The sequence below is a fragment of the Triticum aestivum genome, chromosome 3A (genome assembly GCF_018294505.1).
Source record: "Triticum aestivum cultivar Chinese Spring chromosome 3A, IWGSC CS RefSeq v2.1, whole genome shotgun sequence".
In the NCBI taxonomy this organism is placed as follows: domain Eukaryota; kingdom Viridiplantae; phylum Streptophyta; class Magnoliopsida; order Poales; family Poaceae; genus Triticum; species Triticum aestivum.
This window is the reverse complement of record NC_057800.1, coordinates 236183437-236194986: the sequence shown is the minus strand read 5'-3', so window position 1 is coordinate 236194986 and position 11550 is coordinate 236183437.

Sequence of the window (11550 nt, the reverse complement as noted above, 5' to 3'; positions counted from 1 at the left end):
TACGTCGACGGATCGCTTCCCTGCCCACCCGCGCTGGTAGACAGCGTGCACGGTCCGGTCTACAATCCGGCCCATCGCGTCTGGACGGGGCAGGACCAGGCGAACCTCTCCTCCATCCAGGGGTCGCTCTCGCCGGCAGTTGCCGGCCTTGTTGTCTTCGCGAAGACGTCTCATGAGGCCTGGACCATCCTTGAGCGCACCTTTGCAGCGCAGTCCCAGGCTCGTGTCTCTGCACTCCGTCGTCAGCTTGGAGAGTGTCAGAAGCTTGACTCCACTGCCACTGAGTTCTACAACAAGGTCAAGGGCCTCGCCGACACATTGGCCTCCATTGGACAGCCCCTCACCGACTCCGAGTTCAACTCGTTTATTGTCAATGGTCTTGATGAGGAGTATGATGCCTTAGTCGAGATCATCAACGAGCGGGGCAACTCGACACCCATGCTGGCACACGAGGTTTTCTCTCGGCTCCTTCTCACTGAGCAACGGGTCGAGACTCGCCGCACCAGGGGCACTGGCTCCCTCTCGGCCAACGCCGCCACCAAGGGTGGCCGCTCTTCTTCATCACCCCGGTCTCCCTTGGGGCTGCCACCGTCGCCCGCCTCGGCCCCCCACCTACTGCGACCTTACCGGGGGCTGGCGGTCCACGTGTGTGTCAGCTTTGTGGCCGCGATGGGCACTGGGCCTCCAAGTGTCATAAGCGCTTCCAGCGAAGCTTCCTTGGTCTTGGCAATGACGGCAAAGATACACGCAACAATGCCCGTCAGGTCGCCATGGTTGATCGTCCCGCGCCGCAGAAGCAACAGGGACACACTCAGTCCTACTCCATCGATCCACACTGGTACATGGACTCTGGGGCGACAGAGCATCTAACCAGCGAGATGGGGAAGCTTCACACTCGTGAACCCTATCATGGCTCCGACAAGATCCACACCGCCAATGGAGCAGGTATGCACATCTCTCATATTGGTCAAGCATCTCTTCTCACTAGACATGCCAATAGGAGTCTTCAGCTTCGCAATGTTCTTCGAGTTCCATCTGTGACCCGTAATCTTCTTTCAGTTCCTAAACTCACACGTGATAATAATGTGCTTTGTGAATTTCACCCTTTTGATCTTTTTATTAAGGATCGGGGCACGAGGGACATTCTTCTTAGTGGGCGGTTGTGCCAGGGCCTCTACCGTCTGGAGCATCCTGGTGTCGCTCGTGTTTTCAGTGGAGTTCGGGTCTCTCCGTCACAGTGGCATGCTCGTCTTGGTCACCCGGCCACACCTATTGTCCGTCATATTTTGCGTCGTCATGAGCTTCCTAGTTTGTCTAGTCATAAAGATGTAGCAGTGTGTGATGCTTGTCAGCAGGGGAAGAGTCATCAACTTCCTTTTTCGGAGTCCAGTCGTGAGGTGAAACATCCTTTAGAACTTGTGTTTTCAGATGTATGGGGTCCTGCTCAGACTTCTGTCAGTGGTCATAATTACTATATCAGTTTCGTTGATGCTTATAGTCGCTTTACCTGGCTTTACCTTATTAAACGCAAATCTGATGTGTTTGATATTTTTGTTCAGTTTCAAAAACATGTTGAACGTCTTCTCAAGCACAAAATTGTTCATGTCCAGTCAGACTGGGGGGGGCGAGTATCGCAACCTCAACTCTTTCTTTCAGTCGCTTGGGATAGCTCATCGTTTAGCATGTCCACATACACATCAGCAGAATGGTTCAGTCGAACGTAAGCATCGTCATATTGTTGAAGCTGGTCTTACTCTTTTGGCCCATGCATCTGTTCCGTTTCGGTTTTGGAGTGATGCTTTCACCACTGCATGCTTTCTCATCAACCGTACTCCTACTCGTGTTTTAAACATGAAGACTCCCATTGAGGTTCTCCTTAATGAACAACCTGATTATACCTTTCTCAAGGTATTTGGGTGTGCTTGCTGGCCGCATCTTCGTCCATATAACAAGCGCAAGCTTGAGTTTCGTTCTAAGAAGTGTGTTTTTCTTGGCTATAGCTCTCTTCATAAAGGTTACAAATGTCTTCATGTTCCCACTAATCGTGTCTATATATCTCGGGACGTCGTGTTTGATGAGCATGTTTTTCCCTTTGCCAACCTTCCTGTGTCCACTGTCGAACCACCATCCCTGCATTCATCCTTTGTTGCTTCTGACCAATTTGATGATGTTGCATACTCTCCTTTGCTGTTACCTAACCATGGTGCAGGAACCGGATGTGGAACTCGTTTGGAGCTGTTGGAGGATTCACCATCATCATCGTCGTCTTCTGGTGGGCACGTCGATCGCCCTATGTTGCATGGCATCGATTCGCGTGCCCATGCATGGTCACCCGATGAGCCCGTCGCGCCGAGCATCTCCACTGCTCGGTCCGTTTCGCCAGCGGCCGCCGAGTCGCCCGCGGCTCGGCCCGTCACGCCGTCTTCGCCTGCGGCTCGGCCCGTCACATCGTCTTCACCCGCGGCTCGGGTCCTCACGTCGCCTTCATCAGCGGATCGGCCCGCGACACCGGCCGCACCACGGCCCACTATGCCGAGCTCGCCATCGGCCCGGTCTGTGATGCCGGAGTCGCCAGCTGCTTCGTCTGCTCTGCCGGTTTCGCCGGTGGGTCGGCCTTCTTCGCCAACCGAGTCCGAGGCTACCGTGACTGGCTCCTCGTCACCGGCTGACTCGTCAACGTCGCCATCCTCCAGCCCGTTGCAGGCTGCTCCGTCGACCTCGGTGGTTCCTGTGTCCCGACCACATACACGCAGTCGCAGTGGCATTTTCAAACCTAAGGAACGTAAGGATGGTACGGTTGCTTGGTTGGCTGCTTGTTTGGCTGCTGCTGTTGCGGATCCATCTTCTGAGCCTCGCTCATATCAGGCTGCCCTGCGCATTCCACATTGGCGAGAGGCTATGGAGCAGGAGTTTCATGCTCTTCTTCGTAACAAGACATGGACTCTCGTTCCTCCACCACCACGGGTAAATGTTATTGACTCAAAATGGGTATTCAAAGTGAAGAAGCATTCGGATGGATCTATTGAGCGTTACAAAGCGCGACTTGTTGCTCGCGGTTTTCGGCAGCGTCATGGTCTTGACTATGAGGACACCTTCAGTCCTGTCGTCAAGCCTACCACTATTCGGCTTCTTCTCTCCATTGCTGTTTCTCGTGGTTGGTCACTTCGTCAACTTGATGTGCAGAATGCTTTTCTACATGGATTTTTGGAGGAAGAGGTTTATATGAAACAGCCGCCTGGTTTCTCTGATCCTGATCGTCCTGACTATATCTGTCGTCTTTCCAAAGCACTATATGGTTTGAAGCAAGCTCCTCGTGCCTGGCATGCCCGCCTTGCCTCTGCCCTTCGTGCTCATGGGTTTGTGCCGTCTACTGCTGACACTTCGTTATTTCTTCTACAGAAGCTAGAAGTCACTATGTATCTTTTGGTATATGTCGATGATATTATCCTTGTCAGCTCTTCTCAGTATGCTGCTGATGCTCTTGTCTGCTCTCTTGGTGCTGATTTTGCGGTCAAAGATCTTGGGAAGCTTCACTACTTTCTTGGAGTTGAGGTCACTTCTCGTGCTACTGGTCTTGTCCTTACGCAGAAGAAGTACTCCTTGGAGTTGTTACAGAGAGCTGGCATGCTGAAGTGCAAACCGACCACCACACCCATGTCGTGTACCGACAAGATAACAGCTGTTGATGGTGAGCTTTTGTCTCCTGCGGATGCCATAGAGTACAGGAGCATTGTTGGTGGACTTCAGTACTTGACGATCACGAGACCAGATATCTCTTATGTTGTTAACAGGGTTTGTCAGTATCTTCAGGCTCCCAGAGATACTCATTGGGCTGCTGTTAAACGCATTCTTCGTTATGTTCAGTTCACCCTGACATTTGGTATGCATATTCGGCCGACTTCCTCTCGGGTCCTTTCGGCCTTCTCTGATGCAGATTGGGCTGGTAGCCCAGATGACAGGCGATCCACGGGGGGTTATGCAGTATTCTTTGGCTCTAATTTGATCGCCTGGAGTGCTCGGAAACAGGCTACTGTGTCACGTAGCAGTACTGAAGCTAAGTACAAGGCTGTGGCTAATGCTACTGCAGAGATTATTTGGGTGCAGTCTTTGCTTCAGGAGTTGGGTTTGTCTCAACCACAGCCTCCTATTCTTTGGTGTGATAACATCGGTGCTACATACCTTTCTGCAAATCCAGTATTTCATGCCCGAATGAAACACATTGAAGTTGACTATCACTTTGTACGGGAACGTGTATCACAGAAGCAACTCCAGATCAAGTTTATCTCATCTAAGGATCAACTTGCAGACATCTTCACTAAGCCTTTACCGCTGCCACAGTTTGAGGCTTGTAGGCGCAATCTTACCCTTCTCAATTCTTTAGAAAGTGGCTAAGATTGAGGGAGGGTGTTAGACTATGTATAGCTTCTGTACCTATGTACGTATATGGTACATATTGTAACACAACCATTATATATAATGAGATAAGCCACCCCTAGAGGGTTGTGCTGGTTCCCCAAAACTTATTGTCTTACAGGCCGTCGCCGTCTTAACTGGCCGTCGGTGTCGTCGTCGTTGCTGACGAGGTCGATGTATTCCGGCAGCGTCCACAGGTGGGTCGGCGGTCCGTGGTGCACGGGGGCGGCGGGCTGCAAGGTGGCCGGTGGTGCCTGCACCACTTCCTCCCGAGGCGAGGCCTCCCGCTCCGGCGACCGCGGCGGCGTGGGGCACCAGTTCACGGCCCCAGGGCGGCCGTCATCTGCTCAGCGGAGCACGACCAGCTCCACCTCTGGCCCACCAGGTCAGGGTGGAACTCGGCCACCGGCGGCTCCTCCACCACCTCCTCCCGAGGCGCCATCTCCGGCTCGGGGATGGCGACGTCGCCGGCCGCGGAGAGGGCCATCGTCGCCTCGAGGTCCGCCCATTGGCGCTCGTCGTGCGTGTGCATGGAGTCCTCCATCACACGCGCCATGAGTCGGGCCTCCTCCTCCGCCGTCATGCGAGGAGGTGGGGGTGGCGATGGAGATGGCGACGGCGACGGCGTGGGCGTCAGGCCGCGGACCCGCGTACGCCCGCGCGCCTGGGGAGCCGCTCGGGGCTCACGTGGCCATTGCGGCCCCCTCGACGTGCCGGCGAAGAACGACGCCCGCCGCACGTCGTGCTCATCGCGGAGCCACGTGTCCCACAATGGCGAGTCGGGGCGTACCTCTCGTCGTAGTAGAGGTCGTCCGGGAGGAGGCGGCGGCGGCGCTCAATCTCCTGGCGGCGCGCACGGCCGCTCTGCGGGACGGGCGGGATCGGCACGCGGTCGGCCGACAGGTGCCAGTTATTGGGTAGGTGGACGTCGCTCCAAGGCAGCGACGTCCTCGTCTCTCAATAACGGCGGCAGACGGCCGCCTCGATCTAGTGCCAGTCGCGCTCGCCGGCGGCCGTGGGCGCGATGGAGAAGGCGGGCAGCATGGGAGGCCGACGTGGTGGCGATGGCGACGCGGGCTCCTCTTTCTTCATCGAGCCACGGCGGCGTCCCAACGAGGAACCAGCCTCGCGGTCGTGCTTGCCTTTGCGGCCGGAGTTCCAGAGGCCCATGGCTGCGGGCGGCCGGCCGACGAGTTCTTCACTAGGGTTTGGGTTCGGCGCTGTCGGGTTTCGAGGAGGCCGCGGGGTGGCGTGGGGCAGTGTGGACGACGACCCGTCCACGCTTCCCACTTAAAGAAGGACGACGACCGTTCGACGTGTGGATGACAGGTGGGGCCGCCCCCTCGTGCGCATTGATGTGGGCGTGTGGGAGGTAGGTGGTCGCCTGCCACGCGGCCCCGACACGGACGTGGCGCGCGTCCGTTTGGTGTCCGTCGCGACCCAAACCCGGCACAAATTTGCACTTGAAATAGGTCGACCCGGACACAAAACGGATAAGATGGGTCCGGGCCGTCGCGTGCCGGGCCGCCTTCTTTGTCTATTTTACTCCAAACAGACGGGACCAAGCATGATAAGGTCGCGCAGTGGAATTGGCCTCAGGGTCAGGGTCTCCAACCAACCTGACAAGGTTAGTAAAGCTTTCACATGTTTCTTTTAGCTGGAGAAAAAGTGTTCTGGAGTTCTCAGTTTTTAGGAAATCCAGAATGTTACATTTAGATCTTGCCAGGTGTGTCACAGCCTATATCTTAGAAACGTGTTGGCCCAGGATTTGAAGAGTGTGTATTCAAATTCTCAAAGGAAACCTAATTCTTTTAAAATGTGTGGAATTAGTGCCAAAAAGCCCAATAAAAGAATTAGTGCCCATATTTGGCATACACTGTCGGTGTCTTAAGGGTAGCTATAATGTGGCCAAATAATGATTTCAAAATCCATTTTTGGCTTTGGGATGGCTCCCACTAAGTGCATCTCCAACAGATGTGCAACCGTGCGGCGCGCTAAATTTTTATAGAGCGTTGAAATAACATTTTTTGCGCACAGCAAGGCGCTTGCTCCAGCTGTCGCTGCAAAATATGGTGTGGTGCTATAGCTCAGCGTGCAAGCAGCCGACGATTGAAAATATGATCAACACATGTCCATTTGATGTTTCAAACATTAAACAAGTGTGCAAAATAAGAGCAACATAGCATAATTCAATTGCATGGCATAGTTCAAAATCACCCAACCAAGTTCATTACAAATAAAAGTTCACATAAACAAATGGCACATCAACAATTATGCCACATCATCATCATCATCCTCTTCTTCCTCCTCATCCGAAGACAATTCTTCCTCCTCCTCTCCATTTTCAAGCGCCGCATCGTCATCGGGAGCTCGGATGGTGTTCACAAGATCTCCAACAGCATAATGCGAAGGTATGTGAGGCACACCGGAAGCCATGCATCCACCCATGTCACTCGGAGGTGCTCCCATGCCTCTCGTGAGAGACCGAAAACTCATGCCTCCCATGGTAGCTCCGAAGCCACCCATGCCTCCCGTAGGTGCTCCCATGCCTCCCATGCCATCTATGGTGGATCCGAAGCCACCCATGCCTCCCATGTCGTCCATGGTAGCTCCGAAGCCACCCATGCCTCCCGTAGATGTCCCCAAGCCTCCCATGGTAGCTCCCATGCCTCCGAAGCCTCCCATGGTAGCTCCCATGCCTCCCGTGGCCATGGCTCTTTTTTGGACCAAGACTACATCATAGGAAAGATTAATGTACTCATTTTTCCTATCATCGAGGGTAGATGTGTCCATGAAGAACAAGTACTTCTCCCATTCCAATAATCTAGCTCGCTCCTCCATGGCCAATTTCTTCTCCTCCAATGTCACCTTTCTCTCCTCGGCCGCCACCCTCCTCTCCTCAGCCGACGCACCTTCGCTCCTTGTGATCATCCTCACCTCGTTTGCTTCATTTCGTGCCTTCACAATAGCTTCCATACCATTCTTTAAATCATCATCTCCTCTCCTCTCTTCTTCTTTTCTTTTGCATCTTTCTTACCTCCATTTGGTCTTTTTGGCTTGGAGTAGGCAACCGAGTTTGGTGTAGGGCTTCTCTTGCCGCCATCACTTGATGCCTCCTCCTCATCATCATCATCCAAATCAATAGTTGCCTTGCTTTTCTTGCTCTCCTCTTGGTCATCACGGGGCTTCCATTTCTCTTCATCCTTCAACACATTGCAGCAATGGGGCAACACAAATGGTCTCCCTTTCTTGACCTTCCCTTTCTTGGTCTTCTTCTCTTCTCCTTGAAATAGGTTTTGTGCAATAGTGAGCTACAAACAAAACAACAAGTTAGCACTTGAAACACCAAAGAAGAAGCATGAACATGGAAGGAACATACTATCTCTATCATTAGTGCCACTTGGATTTATCGTGTCAACCGCCTTAAGTGTCGCTGCCCACCTTTGACAATCTTTGTTGATTGTCGACCACCGGGAGCGAAGAGATCTACCAGTGCGGTCAAATTCCACTCTTGTTGTGTATATCAAAGTGTTCCTTCATCCGGACCCAATATGTACCTCTACTTTGGTCCCCTCCAACGTCGGCATCCATAGACACAAGCAACCATGTATTGCACAGTAATATGTCTTCTCCATGGTGTAGTTGCACACTCTTTCTTTTGGTGCATCGATGATACCCTCACCATCCTCGTCCACCTCAAACTCATGATCATCTTCATGCACTTCATTGGTTTGAGACCAATGAGAATTGTTAGAGCCAACACCCATAGTTTACATATATGTTCATCATTGAAACTAGAAAGTATGTCGTGGTGGGCGCACGACAGATGCCAAAGGATGGCTAAAGAGAGGGATAGGCTTGAGGGCACCGGGGGGTTCCAGAGGCGTGGGCGGCATGAGCGAGCGAGGGACGCAAGACATACCCAGGTTCAGGGCTCTCGGAGAGATAACACCCCTAGTCCTGCCGAGTGTGGTTTATATGTGGATGATACAAGCTTGCTCCTGGAGCTATTTTGGGGAGGAAGGAACCAGGGCATAGGCTGTTCCTTCTCCTTGTGTGTTTATTCTGCTGGTGATCTGATCATATGTGCTCTCCCGTGCATGGAGGCTTCCTGGGGGGTTTTATAGGCCAACCCCCCAAGGTTACAATGGTAAAGTTACATGGTCGTGGGGCCGGGATGTCAGTGTCTGGGAAGCCGGCGCTGGGCCCGCCGGGTACCAGGGTACACCGGGTTCTTCGGGCGCGGGCCCCGGCGCCAGAGGGCAATATTCCCCATCTTGTCATGCGTCACAGAGTGGTTGAGCCGGCTCGGCTACAATGGTGCATCGCCTGGTTGCCATCGGCTTGCGTCAGCAGGATGGGGGATGCACTGTAGCCATGCCGACCCTGATCAGCGGGGTAGGTGGGCCACTGTTGCCTTGCTCATCTTTTCATGGGAACTTGTTTCCTTGTACGCCCTGGACGGGACAGGAGCTGACCCGTGGCCGGGTTGAGGGGTGCGCTACGATTACGCTTACTTGTTGAGGAAGTCTTGACTCACTAGGACCGGCCGGCATGCGCCAGTGGGCTTGGCCGGATTGCGGGATTTAGCCGAATTGAGGGTCTTGGTCGGGTTGCGGAACCCGGCCAAGGGCAAGCCGGATTGAAGCGTTGCTAGCTTGGTGTTTTTGAAAAGGATCCGGGTTCCGTTGCCTGCCGGGGGTTCATCCCCCCGACAGTAGTCCCCGAAGCTGTGAAGGCTCGCCGGCTTCAAGCAAGGGGGCCTTCGCAGTTCCACCCCTGAAAAGGCGGCTGGTATTGATAAAGCTTGCGACCGCCGGGTCCGGCAACACCCATTGTGTGCCGGCTTTCGGAAGCCGGATCACGACATCCTGGCCTGAGTGGGAAACCGAGGAGTTTGCCGAATCTTGAAGTGGGAGGGACGCGCGTCCCACGACCCGATGCGGGCGCCACATGGCGAACAGTAGCCGGAGAGGCACTGCCAGGCCACACGCGTGACGGGACATAATAGCGGGCTAGGGCCTGCCACGTCGTGCCATCGGCCCCCGCGCAAGGATTTAATGCGGCGGCCGCAGGCGGTTACCCTTCTTGATGCAGTTAATTCGTGGGGAAATCGTGCCCACACACTGCGGGGAAGTGGAAAAGGTGGGCGCAATAGTTCCCACTCCCCCATGTTCTTGTCGTGGTTATAAATCAGGGGGTGGCGGAAATCGTTCACGCATGCGCCCCCTACCTCCTTCTTCCTTCGCCCAGTTCCCGAGCTCGCCGCCCACCAGAAAGCTAGACACCGCTCGAATCACCCGCCTGTCGCGCTCGCTCCTTCTTGCCAGCGCGCCTCGCATCCTTGCCAAGCTCCACAGATGGCGCCGCCGAAAGGCTCGTGGGAGGGATCCATCGTTACCGACGCCGATATCCAGTGTCTCCGTGAGACCCGGCGACTGCCGCCGGTGATGGATGTCACCGCACGCGCGCCCGGAGGAGAAGTGGAGCCGTAGCCGCAGAACGGCGAGCGTGTGGTCTTCTACAGCCATTTCCAGCGCGGGCTTGACCTCCCCGTGAGCGGTTTCTTCCGCGCCTTCCTCACTTTCTTCGTGGTGCAGTCGCACCATCTTGGTGCGAACGTCGTGCTGCAGCTCTCGGCCTTCGTCACCCTGTGCGGGGGTTATTTGGGGGTGGAGCCAAATGTGGAGCTCTGGTGTCGCCTCTTCTTCCTCAAGCAGTAGGGGCCGGAGGCCGGGGCCATGTACGACTGTGGGGACGTCGTCGTTTCGATTCGGCTGGGCGGGATATTCCCCAATATGCCCCTCAAGGATTCTGCCAAGAAATGGCAGAACACCTTCTTCTACGTGCACAACGTCGGCAGGAATGCTGATGCCATCAACTTGCCCCCGTTCTTCAATGAGCAGTCGCTCGCCAAGAGGAACTGGGGCCACACGCCCAGGAACCCGCCGCAGGGGGGCAGAACTTGTGCGACCGGATCTAGGAGATGACGGCGCAGGAGGGGTGATGTAGGGTAGAGCCCTAATCGGCCGATCTTTCATGAAAGGAGTGGATCCCGCGAAGAACACGAAGAACATGAGGGAAAACACGAGAGAAACACTAAACCAACAAGAAATAGTCACACATATGCTAGATCCTCGAGTACAAAAGAGATCACATGATCCACGGTCAACTAGGGACGATACAAAGGTAGCCGGTCTTCTCCGTGAGGACGTCTTGAGGTTCTTCCCTTAAAGGGGTCTTGAATCCGCTTGGGGGATCTTCTCCGAGGAGAAGGTAACCAAGTGGATGAGCAAATCTCTCACACGAAATATGAGCTAATCCTTTGCTAACCCTAGCTAGAAGGAATAGGAGGTCTATTTATAGTCTTAGTGCAAAAGGGACGAAGTGGGGGTACATGGGCTGCGGCCCAACACATGGCAGCACATAGGCACCGGACGTCCAGGAGTTATCGGTCGTCCGGAGGCTCGCGAGGGTCCGGACGTCCGGTGCCTGTCGAACGTCTGTAGATTTGGCTCGGGTGGTCTTCGGTCGGACGTCCGGTCAGGGTCGGACATCCGGGCGTCGGTCGTCCGTAGAGCTTCGGAAGTCCGTAGTTTTGGCTCGGGTGTGGAACTATCGGTCGTCTGGAGAGGGCCGGACGTCCGGAGCCTGGAGGTCGTCGGACGTCTGGGGTTCGTCGGTCGTCCGGAGCCTGGAGGTCGTAGGACGTCCGGAGCCTGGGAACTTCGAGCAGTTCTTCTTCTTGTCCAATGGGCTTGTCGTCCTCACCGTCTTGTCCGTTGAGTGTAGTTGGTCTGTGGCTTTCCTCCAAGCACCTAATCACACATAGGGTTTCCACTTGAGGTAGTAGCCAATTCTCATGCATGGAAGGTGGTAGTTCGGAGAGGAGTGAGTTCACCTTATCTTCGATAGCCTTTGCTCGGGCTCTTGTCATTGGTCCACATGATGTCGTACGAGACGTAGGTAGGTCCATGGGGATGACCTTGGGATGCTTTGCATCATCTCCCCTCCCTTGGGGAAGATCCGACTCGGATCAAAATCTTCATCACCATGGTAGGGCGAGAGGTCCTTGACATTGAAGATGTCGCTCATGTTGTACTTGTCGCGCGGGAGGTCGATCTTGTAAGCGTTGTT